Below are 23,253 nucleotides of genomic sequence, written 5' to 3' on the forward strand. Positions count from 1 at the left end.
TTACTACAAATAATAATTTCATTCTTCTTTATCAACAAATCTCCTACATATACATATACAAAAAATATACATATACAAATACATATACAAAAATAAACACTCATACATACACACATATAAACACATGCACACACACAAAAACTGATTTGTTTCAACAGGACTAAGAATGTTATAAAAATATCTTAAATGAAAATGGGCAGTGAGAGTTCTCAGGGACAGAAAAGAGTTGAGATTCACTCTCTGCTGCTTCTAAGTTTTACTCTGTCCTTTCTGAAGCCTCTAGACATGACAGAAAGTGCTGGAAGTCATCACACAATGCCAGCACTGGGTAGTCTGGTAGTTTATTTACCTGAACTAATTATAGAGTATATCACATCTTCTTTACCATTCACCACTGACAGATTCCAAGGCTGATTCTCTGAATTTCTCTTATAAGTATAGCATCTGTAAACAAAGATGTGTGTGCATGGATTTGTGTGTGTGTGTGTGTGTGTGTGTGTGTGTGTGTGTTGTATTTACCTAAATTTGCTTGGATGGTATACCCTAGTGTTAAGATTGAAATTTTCCTCCTTTCTCAAATCAAACAAACAAGTCCAACATAACACAAAAATTATAAATTACAGTTTCTATCGGTGAACCACTTTGATCATGGAGTGTACTCAGAAGTATGATTGATGGATCCAGTGTTACATTATTAGAGAAAACTGAGTTTCCTCTTCTACAATAACTTTCAATTGCACATAGTTTCTCAGCCAGGTATGCTATTTTCTACACACTTCCTTTATTATGTTCTTGGATTTTGTTTGGCTTGATCTTTATTTTGTGCACACTGGTATGATCTCTGAGAATTCATATGTGCATACACCCCACCATGTCTGTTTGCTTGAAGTTGTTCATAACCTATAATTCTTACAGTTTTTTCCACAAAAATTATCATTCAGACATGGATGAGAAGGAATTTCAATATAGTTTTTTTCACACTTTCAAAATGGCTAACAATGACAAATATTTATTTTGTTTATTACTGGTTTGTACTGGGTGTCTTGAGAATTTTATTTCATTGGCCCATTTAGTGATTTGGATTTTTATATTTTAAATGATTACTTTTATGAGTTCATTATATATTCTGTAAGCTAATCCATCATCAGATATTGTTACCAACACTTCTCACATTCTCATGTGCTCACAATCTTCCTTCCCTCAGATGAGCATAAGATTTATCATGACATTCACTTATGTTGGTTAATTTTAATTACCATCTTCAAATTACACATAAGGAAATATAATGAAGTAATAACTTAGCTTAGAATATTTATGAACTAATTTTTATTTATAAAATTAACTAATAAAGCATAAATATATTTTTAAAACAGTGCACAGTAATTTTGCCAGTAAAATAAAAAGCTCAAGAAACACATACAGACCCAGACACATGCATGATTGTACACACAGGAATTCCATTTTAAAGAAAAATGGATGCCATAATATATACGCAAAGGACGTATAAGATTAAAAACTGCCCTGATAAAATATTATGAGACAATTACTCTCCAGAGATGCCATTGAGGTTTTTGGTTAGAAACATATGGGGCCTGCCCCTAAGAGTGTTTTCTTTCTCTATTCAAATCTCTGTTGATAAAAAATGATTTTCATTTGGAAATGGTTATCAATAGGGTATACCTTCTAGGTTAGAGAGGAGGCCTTTTGTCCGCTACTCCTCTCAGTGCTGGGACCACATCTGGACCAGACTGGTTTGGGCCCTATGAATGCTGGTACAGTCTCTGAGTTTATTTATATGTGCATCAGTCCTGTTATATCTGAAATAATTAATTTCCTTGAAGTCTTCCAATTCTACTGCCTCTTACAATATCTCTACATCCTCATCTGCATAGTTTACTGAATCTTGAGGGAATGGATTTAATGAAGATATCCCATTTAGTACTGAGGGTTCCAAGGTCTCAATCTATTCACAAAGTACATCTATGGGTCTCTGTATTTGTTCCAATCTAGTGCAGGAGAATGCTTCTCTGATGATGACTGAACAAAATACTGATCAATGAGTGTATCAGAATATCATTAAGATACATTGCTACAGAACAGTAGTATTTAGTTTTCCCATATGTACCTGACCCGTCTAGTTTTAGGTTATTAGCTAGCTAAGTACTGTCAGACATGAGTTCCATCTCACGGAGTAGGCCTGAAATCCAATCAGAGAGAAGTTGGCTACTCCCACAAGCTTTGTCTCACCATCACAACAGCACATTATGCAGGTAAGTCATCATTACACATCCAAGAGTTTGGAGCTGGGTTAGTGTTTATCTATTTTTCTCTACTAACCTGCAGGACATGTTCTTGAATCATGAACACTAGTAAATAGTAGTGAAGTCTCTATTTAAGTACTAGCTTGGCATCTCCATGTTCAATGAATTGTGTAGGAGTTGTCTTCAGCAATAGAGCCTTACCATCAGTTTGTGGAGAGGAAACAATACTTTGGATTGTTTGGGGAATTTTCATGAGGCTTCCTCAGCCAATGACTCGATTTAATGTAATCCATTCCCTGTACTTAAAGCATCACATGGTGATGATAAGCATCAAGTTGGAGTTTGGTTTCCCTCATTATGTAGCAATTTTAATATATTTTTCATACGTGTATATAGTTTAGAAAGTGTCTGCTATATTACGTTTACATAAGACCATCAATGGCACTTAGTTTTGAGGTGGGAAGACAAATAATTGAGAGTAGTTGAATTTTCTCTTCCATATCTAACTCTGCTGATTAACTTCTTTAAGCCTGGTATGGCCAGAATCATTCTGGATAGTTAGTACTCTGCATTTTAAATGTATCTTCAAAATAAGTTCTTATTTTTTTATTTATTTGCAATCTTTTCTCTCCCTAACATATTCTGACTTTGATTAACTGCCAGCTTTTTCACTACCTGGACTTGAACGACAGTGAATGCTTCAAATACTCTTTTCATATGCCAGACCTCTTCAGAAGCAAGGCTGGATTCTCTGTTGATTCAAATAAACATGTTTTCTATGCACATGCCATTTTAAGTCATTGAAATTCATGACAAGTGATGAATAAATACTACCTAAAGATAAAATGTGTGCATTTGTCCAATGTATACAAAATTCTTCAACCTCTAATACTGTTATGGTTCTTGAACATGTTTTTGTACAAATGAAGCATACTCAGTCAATCTCAGAGAACTGTTTATTCAACCTCAAAAGCTTGACTGAAACCAATAAAAGGAAGGTAATTTATAATAAATGGTGAAGCTCCATTTTGACACTTCTATTCACTCCATCATATTAGTCTTTCATTATTCATTTTTACTTTTTAAAGTGGAGTTATATAAAGGTTTGCACATTTTAAAGCCCTCCACAGACAATAGCTTTAAAATAACCATAGTACAATACACAGTAAGGGAATTTTAAGATGTTTCCTATAGTGTAGGAAAGTCAGCAAGTAGGAGATTAACATTTAATGTGACAGATTTGTATCTTTTTGCTGTGAAACTGTGGTTTAAGCAGAGCTTTTGTTTCAGTGCATATTGTTAGAAAAATCTCACTAGTGTAACAAAAAGTAAAAAAGTAATGGAGATTAATATATGTCATTTTAAACAACTTTGTGAATTTCTTAGAACTTTGACAGTGTGGATTCCAAGAGGTATTTCATCCGATTTGCTTAAAGAAAAATTACTGTTTTCAAAGATAATAAACAGATATATTACCTTGAACATGTTTTATAAAAATTAAACAAAGAAATATGAACAACAGTCACATTCATATTTATTTATATCTTTGTATTTCTCCCTCTGAGTTTAATTGCCCAATGCTAAATTTCAATAAACCAATGGGGATCTTAAGGAATTTATGGAAAAATTACATGGAAACAGCCATTTGAAAATTTTAATTTCTAACCATTCAATGATTAAATATGATCATCAAAAATTTGATACATTACAAAAAAGAATTCTGATTCCTCACTCCACCATCCTCTATTACTACCCCAGGTAAATCCTCTTCTATTTATAGGTCCTTATCTCTAAAACCGCAGTGCCATGGTTCTTGATGTACATTTAGATTATTATACTGTGTGTAAACTCTGAAACTAGAAACAAAGAATGCCCAAGCACATTTGGTTTCTGATATGTTTTTCCAGTTTTTGTTTGCTTTATGAAAAAGGAAGCTATTAACATGATACTTTCAGTTCAAGAACTAAGTGCAGGCAATGCAGAGCTCAAGAATACCAATCAAAAGCCATAAGGAAAACTATGCATAATCACTATTTAAACTTATACCTAATTCCCATTTTCACAATTTCAGATATAGCCAACATATTCTGTCCATGCTTATAAAAACAGTAGCTCTATACCCCTTGTTCATTAAACACTATCTTGAAAGGAAAATTAAAATATGTTCTGAGTGATAGTTTTTCCATATTAATAAAAGGTTATTTTGTTTAATTCTATTTTGAAGATTATGTTCAAATCTATGATGAATGTCCATAAATTATTTTGCCTGAGTCTTCATAACCACAGAGAACAATGTATTAATTATCAACATTTTTCTCTCTCTTACCAAGATTTCTTTTTTTTCATGACATAGGTAATGTAAGTCTCTACCTATATGCTAATTATTTTCACATTTGTTAATAGACAAGAAACCGAACAGTGAGGAAAACAACATTTCCAGTTGAGAAGTAATGATTATATAATTGATAATTATGCAATGCTCCTCAAATATACTTCATACTATCTAAACAGTATTTCCAGTGACTAATAATTAACATATTCATTGAATTGCAGATGAAAACTGGAATGTCTCAATGAATAAAGATTCCATTGTCTCATCCATTTAAATAGCATTATGAAGTCAGAGAGTAACTATAGAATATAAGTGTGTATGCTTAAGAGCTAGCTAAATAAACCAATAAAACAAATTTAAAGATTAGATTGAAAATGGGAGACAATGTGGCCCTACATGATACTTAAAGCATCATCAAAAGGGTGATTTGATTATACATTAGATTTGTGACAATTTATCATTAGTTGCTCATGTCAATTGTTCATACAGTAATAATGAAAACCACAATGAAGAGCAGTAGCACAAAAAAGAGAAGAAGGGACATGAATAGATAAAGAAAATAAGAAATCATAAATGGGTTTCTATAGTAACCCATGAAACATGCATCTACTTTCTTCATAGTTCCCAGAGAGTAAAGAATTTCTCTTAAAAAATTTGATTTGTAATATTGCAATGGGGAAATGGTGCTTTAATGCATATGCAGTGTAGCTTAACATAAAGCACACCATCTGGTGCTTGCTTTTTAATTTGGCAATGATCTATAATGATGTATTATAACAGATTTTTTTGTTAATTACTAAGTAGCAAAAGTGATTCTACTCTGAGATTCAACAGAACAAAATAAAACATTTATAATAATAGGAAATGTGTTCCTTAAGAAATAAAAATTGACTGTACAACTTAAGTCTGCTTCCAATAGTGTTAACACTCTGCTCTTACACTAACTTAGATGGAATAAAAAATGTATTGCTTGTATTACCATTTCCTAATTTCTACATAAGAGTAAAGCCATCCCTATATATTAAAAATATATACAAAGTAGACGATTCATCAAAATTTGAATGGTTCATGTCTTGTCAGAAAACATCAAAACATTGAATGACATTTGAAATGTTGATTTTTCTTCTAAGTCATTTAAAATTAAAACACAAGAATGAAATTATAAAATATGAGGAACTCAGTTAAAAGTAGATGCAATATTATCTTAAGACAGACACCCCAAATGCTCATTCTTAAGGAGATATTTAAATAATTGTCTTGACCAATTAAATTCAAGCTCTCCAACTACTGGAATTTCAGAAATAAGTGCTATTTTAGAAACATACATTTTTTTCATATAAATCTGGATGTCTGAAGAAACATGCATTGGAACACAGCTGAACATTTCTCTCACTTTAAAGTATATCAGTGACACTGATGGGTATCCTGTCTGCTAGAAGTTGTCACTTGAAGAATCAAGACAAAGTAATTTCGTTGACATCAACGTTTAAGTTTGAAGGGGTGAGCCAGAAATCATAAAATAATACTGAGAAATGGTGGCAGGCTTCAAAGCCTGTTTGTTTTGATATCAAGTATACAAGGAATTGCAATAGCCTATGGGAAATAATTAAAATAATTGTGTTCTTAAATATAGATCTGAGAGATGTCTGCATTTCTATCATATTGGAGTAAAATGGAAAATCTTATAGATTATCAGGTTTTCTGCTTGTCTGGAGATTATGTGGATATAATTTATTCTACTTTATTTATAGGCATATAGATGCTACTTGTCATATTGTTGTATTCATTCATTCATTTCTTTCAATTTCTCTCCTACATCTTGGCCATTGAACTATGTATGCATAACTTATTACACAAATGCTCACAAGAAAACACTTGTCAATTACCTCTTGGCAATAGGTATGGCATTGTGGGTTTATGGAAAATAAGATATCTACAGAAAATTACTGAACATTTGATCAGAATATGTATTTCTCAGTGAGCTAATGTAACACATAACATGATTCTATAATATTAAATTAATTAATATAAATAAATGTACCAACTGTTTAACAAACAATATTCTCCATATTGCTTATTTTTCCTAATCACAGTAAGAGCTATTTCTACTGCTTTATGCCTCAGTAACAAAACCCCAATCTTTTAGGTGTATTACGTGATGGAATATTGGGATATTTATTCTTTTCTGAAAAATAGGAATACCACTTCCATTACAATTTAGTATGACTGCAATATTTAGGCTCTGAGATACAAATCAAAGCAGGAGACTGCATTTGCCCTCAAATTAACTTTATTCTCTTCGTGCCTACATGTTCCAGCCTTTTGTGGTCAAAGAAACTGTGATAACAGGAATAGGCACTGTGCACCAGAGAGAAGAACACATGTTGAACTTGGCAGGGCCATTCCATCAACAGCTGGACACTCTAGCAGGCGACAGGCACACAAATTATGATTTATCTAAACCACTGAACTTGTTATTAAAATAATATGTTACATTACTAAAACTAAAACAAAGAGAACAACTTGAAACACAAATATTTTGGCATTTTAATACACAGTGACAGTTCAAATTTCATATGACACTTTTAGTTCTTTAGTTAACTCTAGATAAATTCATTTTAGAAAACTTTAGAACAAATGTGTAAAACTCAAAATTCCAATGCTAGTTCTCAATAGAAAAACTGTTAAGCTAGTCAATTCTGACAAGAGTGTAATAATTAACAATAAAAAACAAATACAAGATAATATTTGGTTTATAAAGTAATTTGTTCATTAGACTCCTATGAAAATAGCTTGCTGGAAAATATTCTATACTGAACTTTTTTATTTACATGAACTGGTTATTTGTAATGAACGTTTATAGTTTATTTTATAATGAATTATTCTGTATATTTAACACATTTCACTCTGTATGCCAATGATGAAAGCAAAGTATAACCCTGGGAAACCACACCATTCAAAGCATATATATTGTAAAATAGACTGCACAGGATAGTTCTATCCATTACCCCTAAGAAATATTGTTATTTGCCCCTCATAATAATTCTTTAGTATGTTTGTCTTGAAACAGTGTCTATGATATAGATCAAGTTGGCCTCTTACTTCCTATGCAGGCAAGCATGACCTTGAACTATTTTTACTTGCTTCCTACTCCCAAGTGCTGAAATTACAGATATCCATCATATGGCTTTCTCACATTAATCTTTAAAACAAGTTCAAATATTGACATATTTCCTACTAGAATATGTGTTTCTAAGGTAAGTTCTGGTGTTGTGAAGATAAAGAGTAATGTTAGGAATATGCTCAGTAGTAGAAAAATCCCTAAGGATTTCAACAGCATGTATTCATTGACATTTCAACAATAACTAACACTACCAAATTCCTGTACCTTTCCTACTTTTTCAATAGACACTTTTGTTTGTCTTGTCACTGTTTGTAGACTTTACTTATGCTTGTTTTCAAACTGTTCTTTATCAAGAGAAAACAAATGTAAGACTAGAAAAGTGACTATAAGTTGAGTGTATGCTTCTCTTACTGAGGACCCTAGCTTGGTTCCCAGTACCCATGTTGATCTGCTACAACCAGAGCATGAGGTCATCTAGTCTGTCAGCCTTTGCAGACACCTGTATTCATGTCTACGTGCTCCACACATATACTCATATTTAAAAGTAAATAAAAAATCATCAAACAATGAATTTATTTTTTCTCTAATTTGTTTGGTACTCCAGAAGTAAAGTCTAGAGGACAGAACTCAGTGGATAATGTTATGCTTAAGTCTTTATCTGCTTGAGTAGTTTTTAGAGCAGAGGGAGAACAGAATTTTATGGGTTGAATTACATTATTGTTTTCTACTTCAATTTTGAATTGTAAGTTTTCAGGAAAAAAATGTTTAATGATCCCTTTGTTGGGCAGCATTAATAAACTGCTGCATTTTAGAAAAAGTTATTAATAAAAATGGTAATTTATCATATACCTCAGTGGTAAACAACTTTTCAGCATTTACTCTGCAATGGATTCAATCCCCAGTCAAAAGTAAAACCATATTTAAAAAGAGAATAGCTTTTCTTCTGTAACAAAGTACAATTGTTAATTTCTGTTCTCTGTTTTATTATTTCTCAAATAATGTATCCTGTTTAAGTAAGCTTCCAGAGTGAAGGAGGTGGATTAATCTCACATTGACCGAGAAATAGCTATTCTTTGGGTTCTATTTTCAACCTTCTTGGATGAGAAAGAAGAGAAGAAAGAAACAAAAAATATAATTATTTACTTCTTATTAAATAAATAACATTAGAAAAATGAATGTAGACAGACATCACGTAGAAATGTATTTAATGGATGTTAATATTACTCTACTCTTTTGAATTTTTCCAACTACAACATTTTCTAAAGGTCAGAAAAATTTTGTAATTATCCCTTATATTATACATTAAGTTGTTTATAAGTGATAACTATTATGTGTTATCTCAGTTCCATATATGAAATTGTGATGCATGTGAACATTCTTTGCACCTACTTTATAAAACACATTGGTGGAAAGAAGGTTGTGAATTCAAACTGGGCATTTTGTTTCTGAGAAGACATCAAGGAAGACTAGATCCAGAAATATAAAAACAGAAGCATTCTTCTGTGCCAGTATGGTGATAATTGAATAGGATAGCATGCCAAATATTGTGGATTTTAATAGAAGTGAATAATAAAAACACATATGACCTGCAATCATGAATACCATGAAAATATTGATCTAAGTTCCAGTGTTCTACACTTCTGTCCCAATCTAATATTGGCTCTTCTAATTTCAGACCACCAACCTGAAACAGAAATAGAATGGTGGTCCACTGTCATCTATGCAGTCAGGTCCACAGAGAAAAGTGGATCTCGGGTACAAATAAAAGAGATGCAGCAGATCCACACATTGTCACCATTCCAGAGACTTCTGTTGTGAATATCCTAACACCAATAAAATTCTTCCTAGTCAGAATCAAGCTTTGCAATAAAGCAGGCATCATATTTCCCCATGTTTTTTCAATGAATATTGCCATCAGATTTACCTTACATCTTCATTCTCTACTGTTTTGCCCAATCTCTATCCAATAAACTGTTAAATTTATGATTGAAGACAGCAGATTCATTTGCAAACTAATAGAACTGTGATAAGCACTAGATGGTTATAAATGGAAAATGAAAATTTGTGCAGTAACAATATGACAAGCATTTTAAAATCTCCCATTCTGCTTTCAATAAACTAATTTCAAAGGTATAATATATTTGAACTTTATTTTGTTAGTTATTCCAGTACATACCAAAACTTTAAAACTTTTACACTGAAGATAGAGGAAGAAGACATTTTATGATACATACCATCAATACACATTTTGTGCAATCTATATTACATTAACTAATTATTTAGAATAATTTATCATTAACAAATAATAAAAATATTAAGTTCAAAACATCAGGAAGACATCAGGATATGGTGGTGCATGCCTTTAATCCCACTCTGAAGGCAGAGACAGGCTGATCTCTCAGAGTTTCAGGGAGCCTGGCTTGGTCTGAGGTGTTAGAATTTTTCTAATGTGTTGCCAGTCCTAAGAGCTAATGGCTATATATGTGCTTCTATTTCTACTTTTGAAAGATTTTTGACTCTGTTTTGTTAATGCTACCTTTTCTTCCATTTGCATACATTAAAATTGGACTGTTATAGGCACAGGGAATGCTTTGTGATCTTTTAATGTTTAGAGTTGATACACAGTACTAACATGCAAAAATGTACAACTACCTCACAAATGTGCAAACTCGGGAGTTAAGTATTAAAGGGATGATGATTTAAATGAAAATGACTTATAAAGCCTACATATAAAAAACCCATGAAAGTCACTTGCAAAAATCTAGATTATTCATAAACATAGCCCTCAATATTATATTTTTATAGAGAAGACAAGTAGACCTTCTTGGAAATGAAGAGTCATATTCCACTTCTTCCATGCTGAACTAGATGCCTTCATGTGAATTTCTCTGTGACTGCTCTACCCCACTATATAAATATTTCATCTGAAAGATAAATATAAAGATCATATAATATAATGAAAAGGTGTAGGCTATTATTTGTCTAGTGAATACCTTTCAACTACATCATGTCACAAATAATTGTTACATTATATTAAATGATTGCTGAAAGAATTATCCCAATATAAAAACCTCAGATGTCAGTCTACTGAAGAGTCCTCAAAATACATAATATTCAAAGAGTATTTAATTAACAAAATTGTATAATTCTTTCTTTTGTGTATGGATGGGATATGCTCCACTCATGGGCTAATTTTAACACTACATCACTCTTGAGTATTTTAAGATTCATAAGAGGCAATTTGCCTTTTTAATCTTCTATGCTTCATTTCATTTTGACTAGCATGAGAAACATCTTGACATAAGATCTCATATTTGTCTTTACAAACAAATTATTAAAATGACTTTTCTTTTTTACAAGAAGAAAAATTGTGAATGTTTATGCATACATACATGTGGGGCAGTGGGCTATGAGAAAAGTCAGAAAGCTTGGTAGAAAGACCTGAAGCTCCGGGAACCTTGGTCTGAAGAAGGCCAGTAGGACAGAAGGCCTCTACAAACTTTCCCAAAGCCATATGGCTCTCTTAGCTTCTGCTCCCCACAGACCTTCCCACGGAGAGGTCCATTGCCTTTATCACGTAGGAATAACACCTCCATGCAAATAAGGCATTCCCAAGCTCTCAAACCAAACCAATAGAAGTTACCTGTTCTCCCCCCAAAACTGTATATATCCCCAGAGCTCAAAAGTAAAGTATTGTGTGTGGTGTGAGACCTTCCCGCTCTCGAAGTGCTTTTTGCGATTCCTGCCAGTCACAGGCTATCCTGCGCATTTGAAAGGACGACAACACTTCCCTCCTCCCAGTAGGCAGAGCCCTAACACTTTTCTTCTGTGGGCACTCCCGAGCTGCCCCCAGAAAGAGGGAACAGAAAGAGCCATAACAATTGCCCGCATTTGGAGGCTGGAACAGAGGCCCTGCTCCATGTGACTGAAAAGCGTGCTCCAGCTCACAGCCGCGTTCTCACTCGCTCTTGCCAGAGCCTTGCACCGCTGCAGCAGCAGCTTCCCTGACAGTCTCAGAGCCAGCATTCCGAGCCCTGCCTGCTCTTGTTGAGCCGCACTGTACTGGACGCCTGCTGCTCACACAGCCTTACGAAACCGCCCACAACCCTGCACGACACATACATATGCATATATAGTCTATCGATATATCTTTTCTCTATATAAGGATATTCTTAGATGAGTAATAGAAAGAAAGGAAAAACAGACAGATCGAGCAACAAGGCAGATAGAGTACGAGAAAGAGAGAAGTGGTAAAATTGTACATTAAAATGTGATTAGACTACAGAGTGAGTTCCAGGTCAGCCAGGGCTACACAGAGAAACCCTGTCTCGAAAAACCAAAAAATAAATAAATTAATTAATAATAATAATAATAATAATAATAATTTTGTCATATGTACTTTCTGCAGAACATGTGTTCCAGCCATTCTGGAATTTACAGACTCCAGTGAGAAGTCATCTGTAATTTTAATAGATCTTCCTTTATATGTTTTTAGGCTTTTTACCTTGTAGCTTTTAGTATCCTTTCTTGGTACTGTATGTTTTGATTATTATACAGGAAGAGACTTCATTTTATGATCCATTTAGGGTTTGATGTTTGATGATTCTTGAACTTTGATAAGTACCCCCCTCTTTAGGGTAGGTAATTTTTTTTCTAAGATTTGTCGTCAATATTTCCCGAGACTTTGATCTGGTATTCTTCCTCTATTCCTAGTATTCTTCTGTTTGTCTTTTCAAAATGTCCTGGATTATGTGGATATTTTGTTAGGAAGTTTAAGACTTAAGTTTTTCTTTATCTGATGTATCAATTCCCTATATTGTTTCTTCTAATCTTGAGATTTGTCTACCATCTCTATATTCTCTTGTTGAACCTTGCCTCTGTAGTTCCTCTTTGGCATCCTAAATTTTTATTTCCAGTACTCTCTCAGTTTGTGTTTTCTTCATTGCTTCTATTTTTACGTCTTGAGAAGTTTTGTTTTCTTTAACTCTTGATTTGCTTTTTTTCTTTACGTTATTTATAGGATTTTTTGGTTTCCTCCACTATTTTGTTTGTGTGTATTTCTTGCTGTCTTTGAGGTATTTATTGATTTCCTCCAATTGTGTTTTCCTGGATTTCTTTAAGTGATTTAGTCATTTCCTCTTTAAGGAACTCTATCATCTTCATATAGTTGGTTTCTAAAGCTTTTTTCTTATAAGTCAGCTATGTTGGAATATTTAAGACCTTTCTTTGGTAATATAAATGGTCTCACAGTCATTAACCAGAGAGTGATAAATATTGGTTCTTATTATATAATCTAGTACTATAATCATGGAATGGAATGTGGTTACAACTTCTGGAAGTGAAAATGTCATTTTCATGTCAATGAATTTTAAATAAAATAGTTTGTTTCCACACAAAAATAAAATAAAATGTGATTAGAATGTGTATATTTATATGCATATAAATGTTTATTTACACAGGTACACACATATATAGGGCTAAGTTTGTTTATGTACATGCATATAAACCAGAGGACAGCCTCAGGTGTTATTCTGCAAACACTTTTTTATGGTGGGACAGTATCTCAATGACGTAGAATTTGCTAAGCAGTCAAACTGGACAGGGCAATGCCCCTGGGATAAACTCCCTATGCCTATCTTGCATAGGGATTTCAATGTACAGACTTATAACACTTTGCTATCCACATTAAAATTTTGACTAGCTTATTATTGTCCAGGTTTGATGCAAATGAATATAGCTACTCTGAGTTCAAGGATGCAATGGCCTTAATCCACCAGAAAAATGTATTCTATTGTACTCTTCCATATTCTCCAAACTATACACTTTTTTACCCTCTCTTCCAAGATAACCCCTGAAATTTGGGTCAATGGAGTAGTTTCATTGAGATGAACATTAATAGTAACTCATTAGCAAAACTGGGTCCAGTTAGGAGACTATTTATCAACTACTTGTCATGACAAAAGAATGTTTATTCTTTTGATTATGCATTAGACCATGTGAATAGTGGATCATACAAGGAAGCAACATAATATATCTCACTAAAAACTAACCACGAAACTATGAGCATATTTCTTTGCAAAAGTGTAGTAAAAGTGGTATTCAGTGAATCCTTTTATAGTAAATAACAGAAGCTCTTCCCTCCATGTCACCATTTGAATCTCGGTTCACTCCAACAGGAGCTGGATATCATGGCCATCTAACTACAGCTCATGGATTGATAGAACACGTTTCTTTCCTCAATTTACCACCTCCTTGAAGACATGCTTTGCAAAACAACATATTTTAAAAAAACAGTTAGACATTGTAAATTCCGTTTTATTTAGACTATATCAATTAGGTATTGAAATTTTCATACAGGATTTAAAAGTGATGAAGGAAACAAGCCATTGTCATGGGAAAAGTTTGACCGAAAGAAGAAAAAGTCCTGATGCTATTCATGGATTTTCGTTTCTTGGTTTGTTTTCTTTACAGATGGTTTACTCCCTAGTAGTTACTCAGATTAATAAGCATATGTCCAAATTTTAACTGCTGCTGAAAAAGTTACCTGATAGTAAGAGGATGGATTTCAGGAGATTTTGAAAAGTTATCAACATTTTATTATCCAGTTCAAGTGGTGAATATGCTTTTCATGATATAAGTCTGCCTCCTTTGATGCTTATCCTTCAGGAGTCTAAATTTTTTTACTTCATTTTTCTTTTGTAAATAGGTCTAGTGTTTTAATTCAAAATGCATTTGTCTTTGCAGTGATGTTAGATTGGTGTTCAATGTATAAGTGTGTAATGATGTCAAGAACTAACACAAATTTGAAGAACCACTGAAAAACTTCATCTTGTAAATATGATCTATATGTGTTTTGTTTATTTTGTGATTAGAGAAATCAGTTTTCATCTGACTTATTTTTACAATGTACTTGACTCAAGATAGTCTTTCTTCTTTTAAAGAACTACAGCTACATTTAAACAACCACACAAAGGACATAGTCATTGCATCATCTACAAAACAATTAGCACAGTGTCATGCATTTTATAATTGTGAATAGGAACTTCATAGTTCCTCAGAATGTAGGAAGATGCAAAGAGCTGTGGTGAACGGAGACGGCACTCGCCATTACAAGATGGCGCTGGCATCTGGCGCTCCCGCTAGTAACAAGTGGACTGCACATATGCTAGTGGTGAAAGCGCGCCAAGTCACAGCCCATCCCGGGGCGTAAAATGCGTTCCTGAGCAAGCAGCCAATCAGATATGAACACGTCGCTCCAGGGGTATATAAGCAGTGCCTTTTCGGGGCCCAGGGTCTTCCTCTTCACATCGCAATAAACGCTTGCTGCAGAAGGATCCTGGTGTCCGCGTGTGTTCTTGCTGGCGAGACGATTGCACAGGTCACAGCTGGTGCCGAAACCCAGGAAACTCACCATCGCTGGCGCCGAGGTCACTCTCCGCTCTCGGAGAGGATTCAGAACTGCAGGACAAAGGTAAGCTCTGAGAGGCATGTTTGGTCTTGATCTATCTCGTCTCCCTCCCCAGTTGGCAGGAACTCTAGAAGCTCTCGCTATTGTGCTAGCGGCGCTCATTCTTTTCCTTCTGGTTTTGCAGGATGAGAAATGCCGCTCGACTGTAGCGGCGGGCCAGGGAGTGCTAGAGGGGTTGCAAGACAGCATGTCAGAAACAGAGCGGGATAAACGGTTGGGAGCTCACAAAGAAAAATGAAAAGGCACGCCTAAGAAAAAAGACCCTTCCAAGGACGCACAGTCCGTGGAAGCGAAAGATAAGGGAAAGGACGCCCTGGGAGAGGAATGTAAGAAAGGAGAAAAGGCCCCAGAAAAGAAACCTCTTTATCTGATAAAAGAACTGGAGGCCTTGGTGCTTGATGGCTCTGAGTCGGAGGAGCTAACTTCCTCTGAGGGGGAGGACTTAGACGAAGAGACAGCCCGCTATGCGGAGGAAAGATACCATCCAGATGACTGGCTGCCACCACGAAATCAAAAGCAAAGGAAAACGGGATATAGGAGTCGCATGGCCTCTCGGCCTGTTCCACCCTCCCAACCTATTGTTCCCAGCGCACTTCTGCCTTATGTGGACAAGTGCTGCTCAGACTCCTTACTTTCAAAGGAAGACAAAAGAAGGATGTTACAAGCCTTTCCGGTATTTGAGGATGCGGGGGGAGGCCGTGTCCACGCACCTGTAGAGTATGCCCCTATCAAAGAACTTGCTGAATAGGTTAACAAATATGGAGTTGATGCTAATTTTACAGTATGCAGCTTGAGAGATTTGCCACTATGGCAATGACTCCGAGTGATTGGCAGAATACAGTAAAAGCTGCCCTCCCTAATATGGGACAGTATATGGAATGGAAAGCTTTATGGCATTATGCTTCTCAAGCACAGGCAAGGGCCAACGCTATTGCGGAAGGCAACTAGAGACAGTGGACTTTCGAATTATTAACAGGGCAAGGTCAGTATGTTGCCGACCAGACAAACTATGATTGGGGAGCATACGGCCAGATCTCCGCTGCTGCTATTAAAGCATGGAAAGCCCTCTCTAAGAAGGGGAAGGCTGGGGGAAATTTAATGAAAATATTGCAAGCCCCCCAGGAGTCATTCTCAGACTTTGTGGCTAGAATGACAGAAGCAGCAGGCAGAATTTTTGGAGACCCAGAGTGAGTTAAACCACTGATAGAACAACTGGTGTATGAAAATGCCTTGCCAGAATGCAAGACAGTTATTACCCCTAGAAGAAGTAAAGGGCTGACAGATTGGATAAAGGTCTTGGAGGCCCACTGACCAATGCTGGCCTTGCAGCAGCTATTTTGCAAAGCCAGAACCGCTCAAGTCCTGGCGGCCGTAAAGTATGCTATAACTGTGGCAAACTGGGTCATTTGAAATGAGAATGTTGTATTCCCATGCAAAGCAGAACCCCTGGGCTATGCACTAAATGCAGGAAGGGCTATCATTGGGCCAATGAATGTTGCTCGGTTAGGGACATTCAAGGAAAGATTATTCAGCATGATCCCTCCCCAGCAGGAAGAGATGAAGGCACTCCAAAAAACGGGTAACAGGGCCCCAGATCTCAGGGCCCCCAAAAATATGGGACACAAGCCTGCAACCAGGGGACACCTTTAGCTGCAGAGCTACAAGAGTCTCTGCATGGTTGGACCTCTGTTCCACCTCCCAATTCTTACTAATGCCACATGAGGGCGTACAACCTGTCCCAGTTGATTTTAAAGGTCCCCTGCCTGAGGGAAGTGTCGGCCTTATTTTAGGTCACTCCTCTTTTACCTTGAAGGGGCTTGTGGTTCATCCTGGTGTGATAGACCAAGACTATACCGGGGAACTTCAAGTTCTCTGTTCTTGTCCACAAGGCATATTTTCTATCTCCCCTGGAGATAGGATTGCTCAATTGGTTATTCTTCCAAGTTTGCGTAATTGTTTCCCATCCACCGGGGTGCCTAGAGGTGCACACGGGCTTGGTTCTTCAGGAACTGACTTTGCTCATTTGGTAGTGGATCTCAAAACTAGACCCACTTTACAATTAACAATAGAAGGGAAGAGTTTTACAGGGATTTTAGACACAGGAGCTGATAAAAGTATTATTTCCTCCAACTGGTGGCCTAAGGCATGGCCTGTTACACAATCATCCACTCCTTACAAGGGTTGGAATATGAGGCCAGCCCTGCAGTCAGTTCACGCTCCTTGACGTGGCAGACACCAGAGGGTCAGACAGGAAACTTTATACCTTATGTGCTTCCTCTCCCCGTTAAACTCTGGGGAAGAGACATTTTGCAAGACTTGGGACTGATATTAACTAATGAGTACTCTCAACAAGCTATTGATATTATGAAAAGGATGGGATATAAGGTAGGAAAAGGCCTTGGCAGAAAAGAACAAGGAAGGTTAAACCCAATTTCACAAGAAAGTAATACAGGAAGACAAGGTCTGGGTTTTCCCTAGTTGCCATTGAGGGCTCTATGCCCATACCCTGGCTTACAGAGGAGGCCGTGTGGGTTCCTCAGTGGCCCCTATCCTCTGAGAAATTAGAAGCTGCTACAAGGCTGATTGAGGAACAAGCACAGCTTGGTCATTTAGAGCCTTCTACTTCTCCTTGGAATACCCCTATTTTTGTTATAAAAAAGAAATCAGGAAAATGGAGACTTCTCCATGATCTAAGGGCCATTAATGCGCAGATGCAGCTGTTTGGCTCAGTGCAACGAGGCATACCTCTGCTCTCTGCTTTACCTAAGCAGTGGAGGATAATAATTATAGACATTAAGGATTGTTTTTTCTCCATTCCCCTACACCTGCAAGATAGGCAAAGACTTGCATTCACCTTACCTGCTGTTAATCACCTTGAACCTGACAAGAGATATCATTGGAAAGTTTTGCCTCAAGGCATGGCCAATAGTCCTACTATGTGTCAACTGTATGTACAAATGGCCCTTGAACCTGTTAGGAAACAATTTCCTTCCCTGCTTTTGATTCATTTTATGGATGATTTTCTTATCTTCCATAAAGTATTGACCATTTGGCAGAACTCTTACCCTTTATTAATTGCTACATTAGGACAGCGAGGTCTGCATATTGCCACAGAGAAGGTTCAAATTTCAGAAATTGGTTCCTTTTTAGGGACAGTTATTTACCCTGAGAAAATAGTTCCTCAAAAATTAGAAATTCGCAGAGATCATTTACATACCTTAAATGACTTTCAAAAGTTATTAGGTGATATAAATTGGTTAAGACCATTTTTGAAAATTCCCTCTGCTGAATTGAAACCTTTGTTTGACATTTTGAAAGGGGACTCTCATATTTCCTCACCAAGAGCACTAACACCGGCTGCAAGCCGTGCCCTGCGAATGGTAGAGGATGCCTTACAAGAGGCCCAGCTAAAACGCATTGATGAGACCAAAACTTTTAATTTATGTGTCTTTAAAACCAGACAATTACCAACTGCTGTGTTATGGCAGGATGGGCCCTTATTATGTATCCATCCCAATGCATCTCCTGCAAAGATTATTGAATGGTATCCAGATGCAGTCGCTCAGCTTGCCCTTCGTGGGTTAAAAGCAGCTATTACCCATTTTGGAAGGGAACCTAAGGTTTTAATAGTGCCATATACTACATATCAGGTTCAAATATTAACTGCTACCTCTGATGTTTGGGCCGTGTTGGTCACCTCCTTTAATGGTCAAATAGATAATGACTATCCTAAACATCCCATTCTACAATTTGCCTTAACTCAAGCTATTGTATTTCCACATATCATGTCTCAGAAGCTGCTCCCGGATGGAGTGGTTGTTTACACAGATGGGTCAAAAACAGGTGTGGGTGCCTATGTAGTTGATAATAAAGTCACAGCCAAACAATACAATGAGACCTCACCTCAAGTTGTGGAATGCTTGGAAGTATTAGAGGTTCTTGAAACCTTTCCAGGCCCTTTAAATATTGTTTCAGATTCCTTTTATGTAGTAAATGCAGTTAAAGTCTTAGAAGTGGCTGGGCTAATTAGACCATCTAGTAGACTTGTGGAAGTTTTTCAAAAGATTCAATTTGCTTTAGTTAATAGGAGATTCCCTGTTTTTATTACACATATTAGGGCTCACTCAGGTCTACCAGGTCCAATGTCTCATGGGAATGACCTAGCACATCGAGCCACAAAGTTGGTTGCTATTGCCCTGTCCCCAAAATTGAATTTGGCTAAAGACTTTCATAAAAAATTTCATGTGACGGCTGAGACGTTACGGCGTCGATTTGACATAACTAGAAAAGAGGCTAGGGATATAGTGACTCAATGTCAGAATTGCTGTCAATTTTTACCAGTGCCTCATGTAGGAATTAATCCACGAGGAATTCGGCCACTACAGAGTTGGCAAATGGATGTTACTCACATCCCATCCTTTGGTAAATTGCAACATTTACATGTTTCCATTGATACTTGTTCCGGAATTATATATGCTTCTCCATTGGCCGGAGAAAAGGTGGCCCATGTTATCCAACATTGCCTTGTGGCATGGAGTGCCTGGAGGAAGCCTAAAATTCTCAAGACTGATAATGGACCAGCTTACACTTCTCAAAAGTTTGGACAATTTTGTCGTCAAATGGAAGTGACCCATCTGACGGGTCTCCCTTATAACCCTCAAGGACAAGGCATTATAGAAAGGGCTCATCGAACTCTTAAGTCTTATCTAATAAAACAAAAAGGGGGAGTCGAGGAGGCTCTACCCTCAGTGCCACGAGTCACCGTTTCTATAGCACTTTTTACCCTTAATTTTTAAAATCTGGACAGTCAAGACCACACGGCAGCTGACTGTCACTGTTTAGAGCCTGACAGGCCAAAAGAGATGGTCAAATGGAAGGATGTCTTGACCGGACAATGGAAAGGCCCGGATCCTATTTTAATAAGATCCAGGAGAGCGGTTTGTGTTTTTCCGCAGGAAGAAGACAACACATTTTGGCTACCAGAGCGACTGACGCGGTGACTCTCGATATTAGAAGATGACACCCAGGCGGACCCTCCAAACTCTGATGACAGCCCTCGTGCTGATCCAAGGGATACAGGTTCCTAGTATATCGGGGGAACAACAATGAGCCATATTATCTGCCTTTCAAAAACCCATACCGGCCAGACATAATGCAGCTAATCTGTCCAGGAAATTGTCTCAATATCTTGCAGGAAATTGGTCAGAAAACTTTGATGAGACACTCAAAAAATTGAGAGCGGCTGTGGTGGCCATCAACTTGACGCACGTGGATTTGTCCCTGACTGAGGGACTCTCCTCCTGGATCTCTTCAGCTTTCTCTTTCTTTAAAGAGTGGGTGGGAGTAGGCCTGTTTGGTACAGCCCTATGTTGCGGATTAGTGTTCATGCTATGGTTGGTCTGCAAACTCAGAGCTCAACAAAAACGTGACAAGGTCGTTATTACCCAAGCACGTACAGCCCTAGAACAAGGTTCATCTTCTTAAATTTGGTTATCCATGTTAAAGAAATAGCCAGTAGACAGATTCCTCAGCCGTTGCACCCCAAGGGATTTGCCCATTGCACTGGGTTGGTGAGGAGTCTTGGCCTGGCTGGTCCTTGTCTGTGTAGCTGTGGTACCTGAATTTGAGGCAAACAGCCCTTGCACCCCTGGGAGATGGCTCCATTGCACAGGGACGGGTGTTTGCATCTCTCTCTGTTTCCCCTAGCCCTTGCACCCAGAGGACTTGTTTCCATTGCACCTGGTAGGGTAAGGGAGACTGTCTTAAACAATCAGTCCTTGATCGCTTATTCCCCCAAGATGGAATTTGCTTGATCGGGCTTGAGTTTGAGTCATGATTGGTACCTCGCTAGATAGGCCAAGGGCAGTTCCATCTTAATAAAACAAAAAGGGGGAGATGCAGAGAGCCGCAGTGAGCAGAGACGGCACTCGCCATTACAAGATGGTGCTGGCATCTGGCGCTCCCGCTAGTAACAAGTGGACTGCGCATGTGCTAGTGGTGAAAGCGCGCCAAGTCACAGCCCATCCCGGGGCGTAAAATGCATTCCTGAGCAAGCAGCCAATCAGATATGAACATGCCGCTCCAGGGGTATATAAGCAGTGCCTTTTCGGGGCCCGAGGTCTTCTTCACATCGCAATAAACGCTTGCTGCAGAAAGATCCTGGTGTCTGTGTGCTTTCTTGCTGGCGAGACGATTACGCAGGTCACAGGAAGATTTTGAAATTCAGTGATAATCTACTCCAGCTTGAGTTAACTGTATACTGTGTTCAGCAAGAAAGTCATGATGTGTTTGTTATGCCTAAATCTATCCATGTCTCAAGGAATTGCAATGAGAGATGAGAAAATGTTGCGAGCACTTTATCTTCAAAGAAATGCCAACTTTTGAGTCTAATTTAAGCGTACAACAGTATTTCAGAGATTATAATGTATTCACCTTCCTCTCCTCCTCACTGTTATAGATCATTCTAGCCTTTTCCCAAAGCAGCCTACCATTCCTGAAACTATACCTTCTATGTCCTTATCCCATGCCCTAGATAATGTATAACCACTGGTCAATGACATAGCACACACTTCCCTAAAATCTTTTAATCCAACATCTGACAAGAAGCCTTGAGTTAGATATAATCAATGAATCTGAATGAGTCAATTCTTATCAACATTCCAAAATTCTAGTAACAAAACTGACCCTGCTTGCTATATGTTGTAAATAGAAATCAACAGTGTTTTTGAAAAGAAACATACAGATCATCTCACAATAAAACTAGAATGAGAAAAATTGACTTTCAAACAAATATTCTATATTACAAGAAAACAATTCCTAATGGTCCAAGAAAGATGTAAAGTTCATGTTGATCTGATTAGTTTTTATTCCCCTAAGTTTACTAAAAAAGCTATAGCTTGACTTATAAACCAGTCTTGAAATTTGTTAAGGCCACTACAAGAATCTACTAGTAGAATTAAACCATTTACATCAGTTTGAATAATGTCTTAAATATTTTAGGAGATAAAAGTTTATATATATATATATATATATATATATATATATATATATATAAACTATAAAATATATATATTATGATATATACAATGATATATGATATTATATAATATACACTATATATATATTAGATGTAACATATAATATATAATAAAATATGTTATACTATTATGGCATTAGTCTGTTCTATATGTTGAAGATTTTATGATGCTTAAGAGGAGAAGTATGTAAATTCCAATGTCCCAACACCTCTAATGATACTTCAGTATAATTTGTACTAAAAATAACACTGAAAGTCCTATGTTTTTGACAGTAATGAAGAAATAAACTCAAATATATTGCCATAGAAACAGAATGCAGAGATTTAGCTTTCCTTTTGGTGCTAAAACTTGTTTAATTTTAGCATTACAAGAGCATTATTTTTTTAATTGTACTTTCTTTGGTGATGGTTAATTCTGTCTAAAGAGAAACTACAGATCATTTTCATTGTGTTTTCTGCCCTTGCTTATAATTATATTGATTCAAAAATCCCTATCAGTTGTGGAAAAATTAAAAGAAACCTTTTTTATGCTTTAAATATATAAAGATACTATATTTAATGAAATCATTTATTTGTTAATGGTTAATTGACATCAAGAAGAAAAGGTTGCAATATTCTCATTTGGGGGTTTACTGGAACATCTTGGCCTATATCTATACTTTTTATTGTTCTGTAAGCAGTTATTAAAAAAAATCTAGTGTATGCCAAACACTAAAATCATCTGACAAAATGAATATCCAAATGACAAATTACTCTCAAATCATCTGTATTTTTAAAAGTACAGAAAAATTTTACTAAAAAACATCATGTATGCGATATAAAAGAACAAATCCTATTGAGGTTAGCCACTTTCTCCAGCACAAATGCAATTATTATTTTAGATGACATTATTCCTATTTGAATATATTGGGCATGTGTTTTTGATATTGTGGAATATAGCCATCCCTTACCATTATGAAAATCTTTGTAATACTCATTATGATGAATGACAAAATACCCTCTAATAAATTTTTAACAGCAATCATCAAATAC

The sequence above is a fragment of the Grammomys surdaster genome, unplaced genomic scaffold, assembly GCF_004785775.1.
Source record: "Grammomys surdaster isolate TR1022 unplaced genomic scaffold, NIH_TR_1.0 126076, whole genome shotgun sequence".
Taxonomy (NCBI): Eukaryota; Metazoa; Chordata; class Mammalia; order Rodentia; family Muridae; genus Grammomys; species Grammomys surdaster.